Below are 17709 nucleotides of genomic sequence, written 5' to 3'. Positions count from 1 at the left end.
CAAGTCTTGATGTGAATATGGAAGACACCTGTTCATTAAAAGAATTAATGTGGGGAAACTGTTGCACATCCACGTTCACACAGTGTTTGACAGGATGAGGATCCTACTCCAATGGCAAGGAAACCAAGACAAGCTTTCATCCGCTGTCACAGCCAATGAGAGAAATTGTCTCTTCAACCACCTGCTCTGCCGTTGACTTGGGGAAGGTGGGGTTTGGTTCGCTATTCATCTGGAACTGCACCTTTGACCTTGCCGCCTGGGGCAACTCTGCCTAGAGTGCGAGACTCCTGACAGCATTGCTCTCAGGATCATGGGAACACTTGAACCACTCCACCACATCCAGGTCGCAGTCCAGTGGGGTGGTGCAACTGCAGTGCTCATCTATAGAAAAGGGAGGGGAGTTGTGACAAAATGACAACTTTCTGGAGATCGCCTGACCTACTTATTTAATTCTCCAGGAAAGGAAGTGTATTTTAAATAGAATGACACATTCTTTTTTTTATTGTTACCAGCTAGATGCTTTATTGTACCTTACTGGAAATGTGTGACTCCTCACCTCCCAAGAGAATTGTGGTATAATAAAATATGGACTGTCTCTTTGTAATGAAGAAAGCATTCACACCACTACATACATAAGAGCAGCACCAAAAAGAGGGGTAGGTGTTTAGAAATTTGGTCAGCCTTTCTAACACACTCGGAGGAGGAGGGCTCTCCAGCCAGCGAGCCAGAATTGTTAGCCAAGTTCTTCGGATATTAACCTGATCCCAAATAAGCAGTGTACAATGAAGTATGTTAATGTTTTATTTTAACTTTGCCTTAATAAAAAGTTCGAAGGAAAGTAGTAAAATGACCTTTGGAAAAAATGATCTCACACACACACACGCTTTTATTTATATATAGATAAATAAAAACAGCATCTAAGGGGGGGAAAGGAAGAAAAGGGAGGAGATTACCCATGGGAAAGACATAAGTGAACCTGGGAATTGGCATGGGCAGAAAGATGAGTGGCTGAATTGTGTAGGGAGGAGGAGGAGGAATTTAGAGTGTATAGTTCTTTTAAAAACTAACAATGTGTATTTCTCATCACCCTTTTTACTTGTATGTTGCATCCTCTTTCTTTTTCTTGTAAAAGCTTTGGGGCAGGAACCAAATATTCCTCTTGTGTTTTGGAAAGCATTGATAATTGCATTGGTATCTGAAATGTGGTCAGCACCACCACCACCAGGAGCCAGGTTTTTATAACTAAGGCCAGCACCCACAAATTGGGACTGGGTTTTCTAAAAAGCTGAGCTATTTAGGCACCTAAATGCAGCCAGATTTTCAGAAGTGTTCCCCAGTCTTTGTTTGAGTAGGAGCTGTTAGGTGCAGAGTACTTAGAAAATCTGGCAACTTCTTTGAGATGCCTAAATAGCTCAGCTCTTATGTTCATAGTCACTAAACATAAAGAAACATGCACAGACTGTCTGTGCTGGCAGTTTCATTATATGTTTGAGGACACAGATTTGGCTCTTGAACAGCACACAAGTTGACTTAGTCTAACGTTCTGCTTGTGGTAGTGGCCAATACTTGAAGCTTCTGTGGTAGATGGGTGCCAGGGGCAGGAATCCAATAATGAAGCTATATTCATGCCTTTAATCCAATAATGCTCATTCTGGAATGCTATTCAAATGGGTGTGGGCAGTGGTAGAAGATTCTGTCCCCTGCATGGGATCATTTTGTACCCTGAAGCATGAAATTTAATTAGACAGATCACTCTGTGTTCATAACTTTAAATGTTACTAGTAATTAAATTATTACTTTAATAACTCCTACTACCGTATTTCTTATTTTTGTTCCTGAAGGAATGAATTCCATAGGTTGACTTTGACTGTATGCTATATAAGGGAGTATTAATGAATGGAGTCTAAATACGCTGTCTTCTAATGAAGCTAGTGAGTGATTCTAGCTTCCAGACAATAAGACTAAAATAATTTTTTTCGCTATGCCCTGCATATTTGTGATTTAGAGGCCCGCCAAATCTTAATTTCAGTGGGTCTTAAGAATATACTACAAGTGGCTAAGTGCTTTGCTGAATTGGGGTCTCACTAAGGACAAATATGATAAAACAGTAGTATTGCTTTCATTCTGGTCACATCCCCCTGAAGCTAAAACAAAAGATTGAAAAGCAACAAAAATGGTAAGATATGCTAATGATGACGGCTGATCATGAAGAATGAAGTTAAGAAAATTCCGGGAGCTAGAAGCTAAGCAGATCACAGCCTGGTGCATTAGAAAAGAGAAACGATCTGAAAAATTTAACACAGAAAATTAACACAGAAACATCTCAAATCTGCTTAAATTGCACAATGATGCTTGGAGCAGGATAAGAACCAAAGGCTTGTGCATGCTACAGTTTGTAATCTTATTAATTAATCCATGCTAGAACCAGATTACAAATTGTGGTGTACACATGCCCCAGGTGAGTTGTGGAACTCATGTGTCTGCATAGGGGAAGACTAGCCTAGTCTCACTGTTCATGGAGGCCTTCATGTTTACATTGTTTAAAAGTGAAGAACTGTCCTAAAGTGCATTGAAAAATACTGCAGTATTCTGAAGAGGAACTTATGGTACTTATGGGGGGAGGGATAGCTCAGTGGTTTGAGCATCGGCCTGCTAAACCCAGGGTTGTGAATTCAGTCCTTGAGGGGGCCGTTTAGGGAACTGGGGTAAAAATCTGTCTGGGGATTGTTCCTGCTTTGAGCAGGGGGTTGGACTAGATGACCACTTGAGGTCCCTTCCAACCCTAATCTTCTGTGATTCTATGTAATTACAGTGCTGTCTGGCTTGCAAGATAAGGCATGAATCTTTAAAGAATCCAGGACTTTTTGAGGGTGGAAAGTTTTTTTTAGTTATCCTTGACCAGATCCCCAGGTCTGCAGGTAAGAATTAAATGCACTCAGTTAATATGAAGGTGACCAGATGTACCTATTTTTGAGTCTTTTAGGCTCCTATTACCCCCCACCTCCGTCCTGATTTTTCACACTTGCTGTCTGGTCACCCTAGTTAATATCAAAGAAAATTCCAAGCTGCCCTTTTGTTATTCCAGCTTAACTGCTTGCACAATACAAAGTAATGTTTTCTGGCATGTCAAATTAGCACTTTGGTTTCTTAACAAAATCCAGGTGGAAATAAATGTTTAGCATGAACACTAATGAAGCATATGCCTCTTAAATGTGAATGAATTTAAGCAAAGAGAGGTACTTACTTTTCGATAATCTTCATGTAATTCATTGCAAAATCGATCATTTCATTCACATTCCTATGCCAGGCCTTTTGCAGCCCCTTATGTGGGGCTGGTGCATCGTTTTGCCCTGTTGATCCTTGGGTGCTGGAATGGAGCCAAGGGGCTGTTGGCTGTGAGTGCAGTTTTGAACCAGGCTGGCACAAACCCAGCACTTTGTCACACACACGTACCCCCTCATTCCCAGCTGTGCCCAGTGCTCCTGAAGCACAGCTGAGAATCTGGGCTTCCATTTGTATGTGTTACATTTTTGTATAGTGATTCTAGTTCCTGGCTTTGTCTAACTTGTATGTGACAGGTAATTCCAGCTCTCAATAGCCCCAGGAAAGTACTAGTCTCCTAAGAATAAGAGTTGCTAGAAATGTTTTCCTGTAGTATCAGAGAGGAACATGAATATCCTCATACGGCTTCCAGCCTGCCACCTCCTTTCAAAAAAAAATTGTCAAAGAATGTTTTGATCGGTGCCATTACAATCAGTCTCTCGTTTTATTTCCCGCTCCACCCCTTCTGATCTTAAACCAAGCAGCAGACAATGCTGGATTCAAATTTAACTCTGAGGAGATGGGGTATAAAAAGAAGGTTACTGGAGGAGTGGGAGAGGAAAGAGGATCTAGTGGTTAGGGCCCTACCCTGCAACTCAGGAGAGTCAGGGTCAGTTGTCTGCTCTGCTGGGCTGTGCACTGCTCTGCTTCACTGGAATGAGGGGAGGAATTCTCTCCTTCCACACTTCTGAGGTGTAATAGCCTCCGTGCAGTCACTGTGAAATGGATAGTGGAAGGAAGATCTTAGCATCAGCAAACACTCTCAACTCCCACTTCCCCATTTTTCCCCTTGCCTTCCCCAGCTCGAATTATCCCTGTAGGCTGGCACGCAAGGTCCCACACAGGAGTGTACGTCCCCAGCCTACTCCAGAGATGCTCCCTGCTCTGATGTCGTGTAGCTGCACTGTCCCCAGCCTAGCAGAGCCTCTGAGGAGGCATGGGTAGGACAGTGGGCATCGACAGACTTAACCAACAAACCTCCTGCACATACAATTTGCAAATGCTCCTAACTTTGTCAAAGCAGAACCCAGTATAGAACCGCTTGCTAGTCCTCACTGAGGACTGTGTCTATGCTATGCTTTAGACTTCAGTCTCTGATTGTGCCATGTGTGACATATAGTTTGAATATTTTTACAGAAAGAAGCATTTTTCCTAGTCTCCCATAATTAAAAAATGATGGAAGGGGTTTACCTCCAACTTGATACACATACACCTTTCTCCCCACTGAGACCCAGCTTGGGAAAACTTCAGCTCGAGAGATGATTTTTTTACTGTGGGTGGGTGTTTTTTTAGAATGGAAAGTATTTTGCAGCATTAACAGTTGTGATTTCCTTGTGAGGCATTAATATAAAATAACATTGCACCAGAAGATCGAAGAACTGGACTATAGCTCTTCATCGCATCATTGTACCATTATGCAGGTTCACAGTGGTGCATTTTTAAGGGCAACACAAAGTTGTTGCATAAAATATTTTGTGAGTTAAGATTGGCTGACTGAAAGGAAAGCTATGTAGAATTTTTTCCATTCCCCTCATTGGTCACATGAGTATTAATGACCCAGTGCTCAGTTCCAATTAAAATATTTTCCAATACATTTGCCCCATACGAAATCCCAGATCATTAATTCACAGCACTCCCTTCTGCCATGCTCTCATTACAATACACCAGCCTTTGAAAAGGTTTGTTGTTAGCTGGTAGCTGAACCAAGATATTTTGCACATTAAACTGTAAGTATAATTAAAACTTCGGTGTTTATCTCAGAACTTTGGGTCCAGCTGTGACATTTTCCTTTTAGCTTTGCTAGCTGTCTTTTTCTAGTGGTCTCTAAATAAGGACCAGAAATTAATTTTAAATGGCGCTTGATACACATTCTGCTACCAGACCAGTATCTGATTCCCTCCTTGCCCCCATTGCAATGGGACTTTTTTTGTGTTTGAACTAGATCTGAAGCTCCCTTAACTTGAGCCTTTTGAGTACTTACTTTTTGGTTCTAATTGCAATTGCTGGTACTGTATTGTGACAATTAAAAAAAAAACAACCCTTTTTAATATCCTTTGAATCTGTTATTTGCATTCCCTAGGAATACACTAGTCTGATACTTACCTGTTCCTAGTAGGAAATGACACCACTCCTTTCCCAGATATACCATCCAGCTTGTAACATGAACACATTCTCAAATTACACTCCTGAAAAAATCTGAAAACTGGAGTTTCACAATTTTTTTAACAGTTTCTATTGTACATGAATATCCTTTCACCCCAGCCCTTCTATTATATAACCTGCACTGAAATAAAAACCTCTGTCCTCATTATGACTTCTTCTAAATATAGGAAGATTATAAAAATCTTGAAATTATTATACCCTAAGGATTTGAGACAGGGCCCTCCCACATAAAGTGAATCAAGTGCAGTGTAAGATCAAACTACGCAGTGACAGGAAAGACAGCTTCTTCAGATCAGCTGAAAGCTTACACAAGGAGAGTTTCAGCACTTTGTTCTATGACGTAGTGGTGAGAAATTTGTAGCCTCACACAGCTCCCAGCTCATAAATGCCTTATCTTTAACTATGCAGGCTTGAAATCCCTATAGTAGTCTTACTGGAAACAAGTTACCCTCCTGCGCCCCCTTGTGGATAATTACGACACTTATGTAAATATGTACTGCTCTGAATGGTCAGGTTATGTACCCATTATATGCACATATAGTCTCATAGGTATGATTATATAACACCAGTATCAGAACCTGTTAAGGACATGTTGGAAGAGTGAAGATATTTGTCTTTCCATGTTTTCCTAGCTGACTTTACACTTGGATGAGTTTGTTGTATACGTAGGCCCCAGCTCCATGGTTCTCCAGGGCTGAGGCCTGGGTGGAGCGGGGGGTTGAGCGCTGCCCTGGGCCTGGAGGAAGCCAGCATCTATGGTTCTATACATTACAGTGAGATCCTTGAGTCCCCCAATAATTGCTAGGTGCATGTCTGAGTTTCAATAATGTCATGTTTTTTTAAAAAGCAAACACACTGCACCAATATTCTAATACTTGCAGGTATAACCATGGCTTTTAGAGGCTACATCAACAAAATATAAAGTCTGGTTTTTTTTTTAAGTTCTGGCTCAATGCAGACCAATTAGCCAGATGAACAGTATTAGTGTAATGTTTTCTAGTTTTAAGTTTCAGTGGAACCCCTTGGAACGTGGACATTTTGCAAGCAGAATTACCTAGCAACCACGATTCTCAAGAACACAAACACTCATGAGAGCACTACAGGTCATGTCAGTGTGCTATGGTAATGTCACTTGTGTTACAGGAGCTGGACACTATGAATCTGGTGGGATGAATCACATGGCTGAATGTTAAAATCACTGGATACGTTCCATTTAGGAACAATAGAATAGGCAGAAGAGGCATGAGGGACACTCCACACAAGAGATACCATTAGAATTACTGGCAATTTAGAGGGCCAGGACATGGAATGCTTATGGCTCAATGTTCTAACTGGTAAATCACAAAATGGGGTATTGTTGGGAGGCTACTATTGACCACCAAATCTAATGAAGGAACAGGATGAGCAGCTTGTTAAACATCCATTTTCAATGTGTAGAAAGAAAAATTGCGTCATCAGGGGAATTTCAGTCTGGGGGACCTATGCTGGAGATCTCATGATGCCAATGGTAAAACATCCTTTGAGTTTCTAAAAAAATATAGAAAACTTTCTAACAGAAGATTGTAAATGACTTGGGATACTTCTATATTAGACCTTGCCTAGGTGTGAGTGATCACAAACTATTTTCATTTGCTGTGTGCAAAAAATATATCTAGTCCAATGCAGTAATATATATTTGGCACTTTTAAAACCCAGTTTCCCAAAGCTGAAAACAGTCCTGTGCCAGATAGAGTGGGAGGAAATATTTAAACATAAAAATGGGAAATTATTTAAAAATACTTTATTAGATGCCCAGTTCACCTCAACCGCCACACACTTAATTTCACAATCACAAAAGAAGACTTCTTTGGCTAAAAAAAATCCTTGTTCAGAGGTAAGAGTTAAAGGGATAGCGATAAAAAAAAAATACGTAAATGGAAGAATGGGGAACCTGATAGCAATGAGTACGCATCAGCAAGTAGGAAATGCAGACAGCTGAAAAAGGAGGCTAAAGATATCACTGAAAAGTCTATGGCCAATAGGATTAAGAACAATAAGAAGAAATTATTTAAATATACCAGGAAGAATCTAAATCCTAGCAATTGTATGGATCAGATATTACACAAGAATGGTAAAATTATCAATTATGATGCAGACAAGGTAGAAGTGTTCAATAAATTTGGAAAGAAGCAGGATGATGTATTACAGTAATAATGGAATCTTTTCTGTTCTATCAGTAGTTAGGGAGGATGTTAAACAGCAGCTAAACCATTTTAAATCTTCAGGGCCAGGTAACTTGCACCCAAGAGTATTAAAAGAATTGACTCAGGAGTTCTGAGGTATTAATTATTTTTTTTAACAAATCTTGGAACATGGGGAGAGTTCCACAAGACTGGAAAAATGCTAATGTACCAATATTTGAAAAGGGCAAATGGCGTAACCTGGGAAACTATAGGGAGGTTAGCCTGACATTGATCCTGGCCAAAATCAATGAAAAGGCTGATATGGGATACGTAAAGAATTAGAAGATGGTAGCATAGTTTTATGGAAAATAGGTTCTGGGGTTATCTTTTGACATCTCAAGTTTGGCTGATAGAAGTAACTTGTTCATGTAACTGGCTTCTGTATGTCATTTGACTTGAGGCTTGTGTACAAGATGCTGGCAAACCGCACTAGAGGGGTGTGATTTTTAAAGCTCTCTAACATGTTGTGCTCTAACTGCTCTGTGTAACCTAGCTGGTGCACTCTAAGAGGTACCTAGTTTATGTTAACAAATAGACGGAGCATAGCATTAATGCACTTTACAGATCATACCCCTCTGGCATGCTTTGTTGTGCCAGGTACACAAGTTGTTGGTCCCACATAACATTTTGATTAAAAATAAAAACCAATGTATTATAGATCTCAAAAACTAATTGTAAATGGGGAAGCATCATACAATGGGATATTTCTGTTGGGATACTGCAGGGATCTGGTTTCATCCTAATGCTATTCATTTCTACATCAATGATCTGAAAGCAAATATGAAATCATTGCCAGTAAAATGTGAAGATGACACACAAATCGGTGGAATGGGGCAGGTCAGTTACACCAGGATAGTCTGGTAAGGTGGGCTCCTTTGCACAACATTTCCATACAGACAACTGTAAGGTCATACATCTAGGAACAAAAAATATAGGTCACACTTACAAGATGAGATAATATCCTAGAATGCAGTGACTCTTGCTCATGCTAGATAATCAACAGAACATGATCTGCCAGTGTGATGCTGTAGCTGAGAAGGCAGACATTATCTTTGGATGTTTAATTAGGGAAACATCCAGTGGAAGTAGACAAGTGGTATTACCTCTCTATATGGTGTTACGGAGACCATTACCAAATACTGTATCCAGTTCTTTGGCCACAATTCAAAAAGGATTTTGAAAATTTGGGAAGGGTTCAGACTACAGCTGTCAAGTGTTTTTAAAAAAATTAATCGCATTCTTAAATAATAATTGCATACCATTTATTTAAATATTTTTGGATGTTTTCTACATTTTCAAATATATTTAATTTCCATTACAACACAGAATACAAAGTGTACAGTATTCACCCATGAAAGCTCATGCTCCAGTACATCTGTTAGTCTATAAGGTGCACAAAGATTCATACGTCCCTTCATGCTTCCATCACCATTCCAGGAGACATGCATCCATGCTGATGACGGGTTCTGCTTGATACCCATCTAACGCAGTGTGGACCAGGGCATTTTCATTATCTGAGTCAGATGCCATCAGCAGACGGTCGATTTTTCTTTTTTGGTGGTTTGGGTTCTGTAGTTTCTGCATCAGAGTGTTGCTCTTTTAACGCTTCTAAAAGAATGCTCCACACTTCGGCCCCCTCAGATTTTGGAAGGCACTTCAGATTCTTAAACCTTGGGTTGAGTGCTGTAGCTATCTTTAGAAATCTCACATTTGTACCTACTTTGCATTTCATGAAATCTGAATTGAAAGTGTTCTTAAAATGAACATGTGTGGGATCAATATCTGAGACTGTTACAACATGAATTATATGGCAGATTGTGGGTAAAACAGAGCATGGGTCATACAATTCTCCCCCAAGGAGTTCAGTTACAAATATAATTAACACATTATTTTTTAATGAGCATCATCAACATGGAAGCATGTCTTCTGGAATGGTGGCCGAAGCATGAAGAGATATACGAATATATAGCATATCTGGCACGTAAATACCTGGCAATGCCAGCTACAAAAGTGACATGCAAACGGCTGTTCTCACTTTCTAGTGACATTCTAAATAAGAAGAGGGCAGCATTATCTCAAGAGGGGCATTGTCAGCAGATTGAGGGACATGATCATTCCCCTCTATACAACATTGGTGAGGCCTCATCTGGAGTACTGTGTCCAGTTTTGGGCCCCACACCACGGGAAGGATGTGGAAAAATTTGGAAAGAGTCCAGTAGAGACTAGATTGTCCAAGAGAAAGTTAAGAGAAGATTTGATCACAGTCCACATATCCCTACGTGGGGAAAAGATTTCTGTTAGTACGTGGCTCTTTAATTTAGCACAGAGGTTCCCAGACTGTGGTATGTGTATCTTTGATGGCATGTGAGCTTGTTGGAAGTGGTTGCTGCAGCCAACCCTTGTTCCATTGAATCAGCTCCCCGGCATGTGAACCAGAATGGAGACTGGTGGTGTGGGGGAGTCTGCTCAAATCATGGCACAACCCTAAGGAGGTGGGCTGTGGAATCCCTTAACCAAATGGAAGGAGTTATGAGACCAGGGCAGGAGGAGACGTGTGGGAAAGACTCTCCGGAGAGACTAGGGGCTGCAGTGTGACTGGAAGAGCTCCCTGGCTCACGGGGGACTAGGAACCTGAAGCCTTGGAACATGGTGAATTGGAGCTGCATCTGCCCAGTGCCCAGGTAAAGACTCCCCCTACATCTCTACCCAACCCCTATGAGACCTCCCTGCCTATTTTTCACACACACACACACACACACACACACACACACACACACCTACCTCTCTCTCCCTGAACTCCAGCCAGAATCCCATTTCTCACCCTAAGCTCAGAACTTGGCACGGGACTGTTTTGCCATTTTGTGATTTCTCAATTTTCTCATTGCACATGAGGATAAAACGAAGATAAACACAGAGCGAGAGACTCACCCCCACCCTGAATAGCCAATAGCCTGATGGTCAGGTTACTCACCTGAATCAGACAGATCAGGGAGTTGAACCAGCATCTCCCATCTGCATTCCCTGAACACCAGGCGGTTCTGGGGTGGGTCTCTTTCGCTCTCTGGTTTTGACTAGAAATTCCATCCTGGACCTGAGAAATCTTTTCCATATGAAAATTTTGTCAAAACTGGTAGGTTCGTACAAAATTTTGGCTTCAACAAATTGGCATTGTCCAACGAAAAAAAGAGTTGTGCCCCTGGGCTCCAACTGAACACTGAAGAATGCATAGTTGGAAACCAGTCTGGCTCACCTATGTTAGTATTATATTAAATAGGTATTAGATTTATAAAAAAGGGGTTTAGACGTTATGAAATGCTTGTGGGATGCTGCATGTATTAATCTCACTTAATATCTGTACTCCATGTTATAAGGTTATATTAAGTGTTTGAATTGTAAACCTCTGTAACTGTAACTCACCAATCAGGAAAGACGTATCAATTAATAAAAAGGCTGGCTTGCTACAGAATGTGTTAAGTCCTGCACACAAGAAGGCCCACTGAAACCAAACCGAGCCGCTGTGAAACATCAAAGGGCAAAGACTTTGTTGATTGCTCCCTCCACACCCATGAAGACTTGTCCTATCACCTTGAACTCTGTGGGAAGGGAGTAAAAATTCCTGGCAAGAAGAAACTGGGTCTCTGTGCTGCTTGGATTTTGGGAGAGCAAGATTTCTAAGCTTAAGCAAGGGAACCCAGCTGCTTAGTCTAGTTTGGCCCTGAGGATTTATAGAGCTTGCATATATTATCTTTTGGAACCTAAGATTAACTGTGTGTGTGTGTGTGTGTTTACTTGTTTTAAAGTTGTAAATAACTCATTTCTTTTTCATAGTTAATAAATCTTAAGTTAATTTATTATAGGACTGGCTGCAAGCATTGTCCTTGTGTAGGATCCAAGGTGCAATTGACCCGGGGTAAGTGACTGGTCCTTTTGGGCTGGGATTAACCTGAACTTTGGTGTAAGGGACCGTCGATCATAAAGGCAAACTTACCTGGGTGGCAAGATATATCCAAGTATCCAGGGGGACTGTGACTCCATGGTTAGGCTGTTGTAGTACCTGAGGAGTTTATACTGGATATTTGGTTGGTGAAGGTTAAGTATAGAACTCACAACCAATTTGGGGTTTGCTTACCCTGCTTTGTAACATTCTGCCCTGAGGTCGGTGCCTGAGCCACTCCAGACAATTGACAGTTTATATAAGATGTGTGTATTTTTTACTTTATTAACAGAACGTTAACAGAGTTCACGATTTCAAGTTCAAAAGTAAGAAGTATAATCAAGGTAAGGCTAAAGAAATCTCATGGTTATGCTCATTCTGCTAATGATCTCTAATGTGGCCAGTGGATGTAAGTGATTTGTATATGATGGGATAGATCAAAGAAACCAAGTATTGAATCACAAAATCATACAAATGTAGGACTGGAGGAGACCTCAAGAGGTCATCTAGTCCTCTCTGGTGCTGAGGTGGAATCAAGTATACTCCTAGACCATCCCTGACAGATGTTTGTATGACCTGTTCTTAAAAACCTCCAGGAACGGGAATTCCACAGCCTCCCTTGGTAAACTATTCTAGTGCTTAACTATTTTTATAGTTAGAATATTTTCCTAATTTTTAACCTAAATCTTCCTTGCTGCAGATTAAGATTATTACTCATTTTCCTAACTCCTGTGGACGTAGAGAACAATTGGTCACCATCCTCTTTATGACCAGAGCATTTTCAACAAAAGACCTGAATGAAAATTGAGAAGAATATTATAGTGTTCCAATAACAAACAAAAAACACTGGAGAACAATCCAAGCAAATGATCTCTCACTGTGGGGCAATGTGATAAATGAATAGACGGGGCCTGTTTTGTGTAGGAGGAAATGCTGCTTTTAGGACACTTTTCATTTTGTGCAGCACAAGGCCTATCCAGTATTTAAATTTTATTTTGGGGGCTTAGACGAGACTTATGTGAGGCATAGATTTTATGCTGGCCTTTTGCACAGGGATGAGTTTAATTGGTTGTGAAGAAATTTCTTTGCATCCAAGAAGAAATCAACACCCAGTAGTTCTGAATTTTACATTCTAAATAAAATAAGGAAAGGACCTGCTACCATATTTCTTCAGTCTTATTTAATTTAAACATTTGCCATTTCTCTGTAGAGCCTAGTTTTCTTTGCTTGACTTGAATGACCATCTCACTACAAATCATCTGTCTCTAATGTAAGAAAAAGCTGTCTCTGTCCTCAATAACCGAGACAACAGTATGGGTTTTGTTTCTTAAAATGGTTAGCCATGAAATACAAGAAAGTGTAAAGAACTCTATTTTAATTCTAAAACAGCTGACTGTGTGTGAAACCTGCTATGGCAGATTTTTTTACCAATTGTCCAGAAGCAACACAATAACCTCTTTTGTTGTGAATGCTGAAAACGGTAATCTATTTGCTCTCCCCAAACCTGGCTAGGTTTGAGCAGTTCTGTTTCATGGTATATAGCCAAAATATACAGCACTGAGTTGTAAACGTAAAGAGAGATTCTACATACTAATATACCCTCTATTCAATATTATAACCTGTTGGATTATTTTTAGTATTTTAAAGATGTTTATATCTTATTTTAATTTCCATGGTATTAATTGAGACCTCACCTGTATAAGTACCAAGGTTCCCTTGTAATATGAAAAATCCTTCCAGAAACAATGCTAATAAAGCCAACTAAAATTAACTAGACTAAAGGAATCTCTTAAATCATAGTAGGTTCTTGTTTAGTTTCCTGATTCTTAGATAGGGTCTATTGTGATTATATGAGCATACCTCCCAGTCATGTCAATGGGATTTGTGCATAGGGAAGGAATAACGGATCTGAGAATCAGTAAATTAAGCAAGCCGTACTACTATGATTTGGGGAAGATTTGCAAGTCACAAATGGGAGCTGTGTCCAACTATCACTGACTTCTAACGAGAGTCGGGTGCTTACCTCTTCCTTGTGGCTTTTGAAAATCTCTCACTCAGATGTTTTGTTATCCTAGTTCTTTTTAATTACCTGGAGGTTGTATTTGGTTTGTCTCTAGCTGGTTACAGAGGGACTTGACAGCTGTGAAAAGTGCTATAAGGGGCTGATCCTGAACTCCCTACACAGGCAAAATCAAAAAAAGCTCAAGAGCAAGGCTACTTCCCTCTCTGAATTCTAATCCCCTTCTGCTGTGGCACTAACAGGAAGCCAGCTGATTACACTGACATATTTGGAGAGTAACTGGCAATACCTGTAGAAAGATAAACTGGAGCTATTAACTTTCTTACCAGGCCATGGCCAAAGACCACTTTGCCCCTCTACCAACTTTTTTGCATTCTTTTCCTTGCCTTTTGTCTATATTTAGATTCTGAGCTCCCTGGGTCAGGGACTGGGCTCCCTATTGTGTTTGGAAAGTGCCTAGAACAGGGGTGGCCAACCTGTGGCTCCGGAGCCACATGTGACTCTTCAGAGGTTAATATGTTGCTCCTTGCATAGGCCTTGACTCTGAGGCTGGAGCTACAGATGCTAAATTTCCAATGTGCTGTGGTGTGTTCACTGCTCAACCCCCTGCTCTGCCCCACGTCCTGCCACCACTCCACCCCTTTCCCCAGGACCCCTGCCCCTTGCTCCTTCCCCCTTCCCACCAGAGCCTCCTGCACACTGCAAAACAGCTAATTGCAGTGGGTGGGAGGTGTGGGGAGGGAGGGCGAGGTGCTGGTTGGCGGGGTTGCCAGTGAGTGGGAGGCACTGGAGGTATGTAGCAGATGGGGGGGCTGCTGACATATTACTGTGGCTCTTTGGCAATGTTCATTGGTAAATTCTGGCTCCTTCTCAGGCTCAGGTTGGCCACCCCGTCCGAGCACACAGTCGGCACTAATAGAAACAATGACCATAAGAGTGCAGGATCAAGCCAGTGATGAAAAAATAAGTGGGTAAACTAAACAAACCTAAACAAGAGTCCATATTCCCCAAATGAGAAGTGGATAAACACTATTCATCCTCACCTATAGCACTGAATCAAGCCTGTGATCAGCATTTTGAGCCTCAGACACTTGTTTACTGCATACAAAACATAATCGCAAAGCTGAGTGACATGTAAACACAGTCACAAAATAGCCTAGTCACTGTCTGTACCAGAGATTTTTGCACTGATGTAGATACACTGGTGCAAGCCTTCAGTAGACGTACTGCTACACATTTCAGTGGGAGTTGGGTGCTCAACCTGCTTAGGTGCTTTTGAAAATGCTGCCAGGGGCCTGCCTGCATCTTTAGGCATTTAAATACTTTTGAGAAAGCTGACCCCAAGAGCCTGATTCAGCAAAGCACATAACCACATGCTCAAGTTCCACTGAAGTCAAACTTAACTATGTTTAAAGTTAAGCACATGTCTAAGTGCTTTGCTGAACAGGGATGGGTTTATGTTCTTAATTTCTTTGCTGAATCAGTGTCTATAAGAGCTGCTTCTTGGATTGGATATTATCTTTGAACACAAGCTTCATAAAGAAAGATGACCTTTCCAAACATTTACTGAGAAGGCAATTTGCCTTGAGGCAAAACAGGAAACAGAACAGATCAGACCCCTGTGGGCATATCCTAAAACTGTCTGCTTTTAGATTTTATTTTTCTCTTCTTCAGTAAAAGTACAGCATACTGTATGTACCTTGTTAGATTGTGCCATATATGTTTCCTAATAATTAGGAATGAGTGAACCAGTTCAAAGATGAAGCCCAACCACTGCCCAGACTTGAGTCTAACTGTTAATTCACACATACATTTCCCCAATAGCTTTCTGGGAGCAGAAGGGTCAGTGGCTGCACCAGGTAGCTTCCTGAAAGTAGTTGATAAGGAAGTGGCTAACTGGCCCTACCTGAAGGCCAGTTAAGGATTAAAGCTCCAGGAGACATTGGACGGAGATGATGGCAAGAGGGGAAGGCGACTTCCCAGCAGACATACCTCCTTGTGGCATGAGTAAGGTTTTCTAAGTTGTTTAGAGAAAGAGCCTGAGTAGAGTAAAGAATCAGCGGGGTAGCCGTCTTAGTCTGTAGCCACAAAAACAATGAGGCGTGCGCTGGCACCTTGAAGACTAACACAGATTTATTTGGGCATAAGCTTTTGGGGGTAAAAAACATGGGCATGCATCTGAAGAAGTGGGGTTTTTACCCGCGAAAGCTTATGTCCAAATAAATCTGTTAGCCTTCAAGGTGCCACCGTACTCCTCATTGTTTTAATACAGTAAAGAAGAGAATATAATTCAAACACTTCATCAAGTAGTTTATAAACTGTAGTGAGAAACGTACACCTCTCCAGAACAGCACCAATACCTGCACAGTTCTTGAGTTGTCTAGCCTGGGCTTCCAAGTTGTATGTTTCTTGCTTCTCCCGCTTCTATTGTAGTAGTGCCAGTACTGGTCTGGGGTGGGGTCGATTATTTTCCACTTGCAGTAATATCTGCATGGAAGATGAAGACCTAAGGAAAGGTTTACAGAGGTACAAAGGGCAGTTAGGTACCCAATTCCTGCTGAAAGTCAATGAGATTTGGCCGTCTAACTCCCATTTGTGCCTTTGAAAAATCTCTCTGTAGACTTTTGTGTTATCTAACTCCTTTAAGGCAGATACAGTGAGACCATTACTCACACTGTTGGACTACATTAAAGAATGTGTGTGTGCGCGCATGTGGTATGTATACACACCACACACACTTCTGTTGCCAAGTTGTTGTGTTGGCTATGTAGAAGGTTTTCTTAATTTAGGTTAGGTTTTCTGTTAACTGATCAGTGCTCTGTATTGCTCATTAGTGTTTGGTTATATACCTTTGCTTCTTCCCACTTACAAAATTATAGTCAATTTTTTAAAGGAACATAAATTTTAATAGTATCTTCCTAATCTTTATTATCTTCATTTTCAGTGCTTCCGTTTGTTTGTTGCTGAGAATGTTTTTGTTTATGAACTTAAAGACCATTCTCTTAAGAGCTCAATTATGTTCACTGAAAGATTGGCCACTAGCTGGTCTATTAGTAGGCAGAAAAACTCTGTCTGAAATAAAGGAGTTATTGTATTTTAAAGCCAATGACTGTGCATTTGCTCTTAAAAATAAACATTTCTGCTAAGGAAACTAGATTCTGATGTCAGATCCTCAGGCACATTAGGAAAGCCTAGTATGGATACTTTAGCACAATGCTGCCCTAAAGCCCTTTTAACTGATCACAGAAAGATCACCCTAGTGTAGTACAGAGTTGCCTTAGCAGCTCCTACTTCCCCCTTTTTTCCTGCAATTGTTGCTGGATGCATTACAGGGGAACAGAGAGTATGGCTGTGACATCAGTCATTTCTAGTTGCCATAATGGCCACAACTGAGACAGATGACAGCAGCCTTCTGACTGCTCTAATTCCTGACTGGGGATTGGTTGTCATAGTTGCCTCAGGATAGGAAAGCCCAGAAGTGGCTTAAAAGGTATCTATGCATCTCCCCTTCCTAAACATACAACCAATTGCTTAACTACATTTTTGATTCAAGATTGGAATTGTTCAAGAGACCAAATAACCAAGCGTAGTCAATTTTATTAGTCAAAGACATAACAGTATAATACAGAAAGGAAAGAGTTAATTCTTTGCCAATCCAGTCTGGAATGCAGGGTCTTGCAACATTCAATATGTATTCTGGAAATATGTATTCAAAACTAGCTGTATGTACACATGTGGTTGTTTACAAGTTAGAGCACATTCTAAGCAGTAACCAAAACATAACTCACCAATCAGCATTTTGTCTTGTTTTTCTGTAGCAACCTGTTCCTTTCTACTTTGTTTTGGATACCACATTCCAGGCACCAATGGGCTGTGAAAGAACTCCCTACCTGTACCAGGACCTAGTAATAGTGTATTGCATTTGCTTATGCTAAGAGCTGAATTCAGCTCTGCAACGTGTTTTGGGATATGTACACCTCAGTGTGAATAGAACAGGGGTAACCCTAATTTGGGGGGGGAAACATCACACAAGTCAATTAGCAAAACTA

Source organism: Chelonoidis abingdonii, chromosome 2 (genome assembly GCF_003597395.2).
Source record: "Chelonoidis abingdonii isolate Lonesome George chromosome 2, CheloAbing_2.0, whole genome shotgun sequence".
Lineage (NCBI taxonomy): Eukaryota > Metazoa > Chordata > Testudines > Testudinidae > Chelonoidis > Chelonoidis abingdonii.
This window is presented reverse-complemented; position numbering follows the sequence as displayed.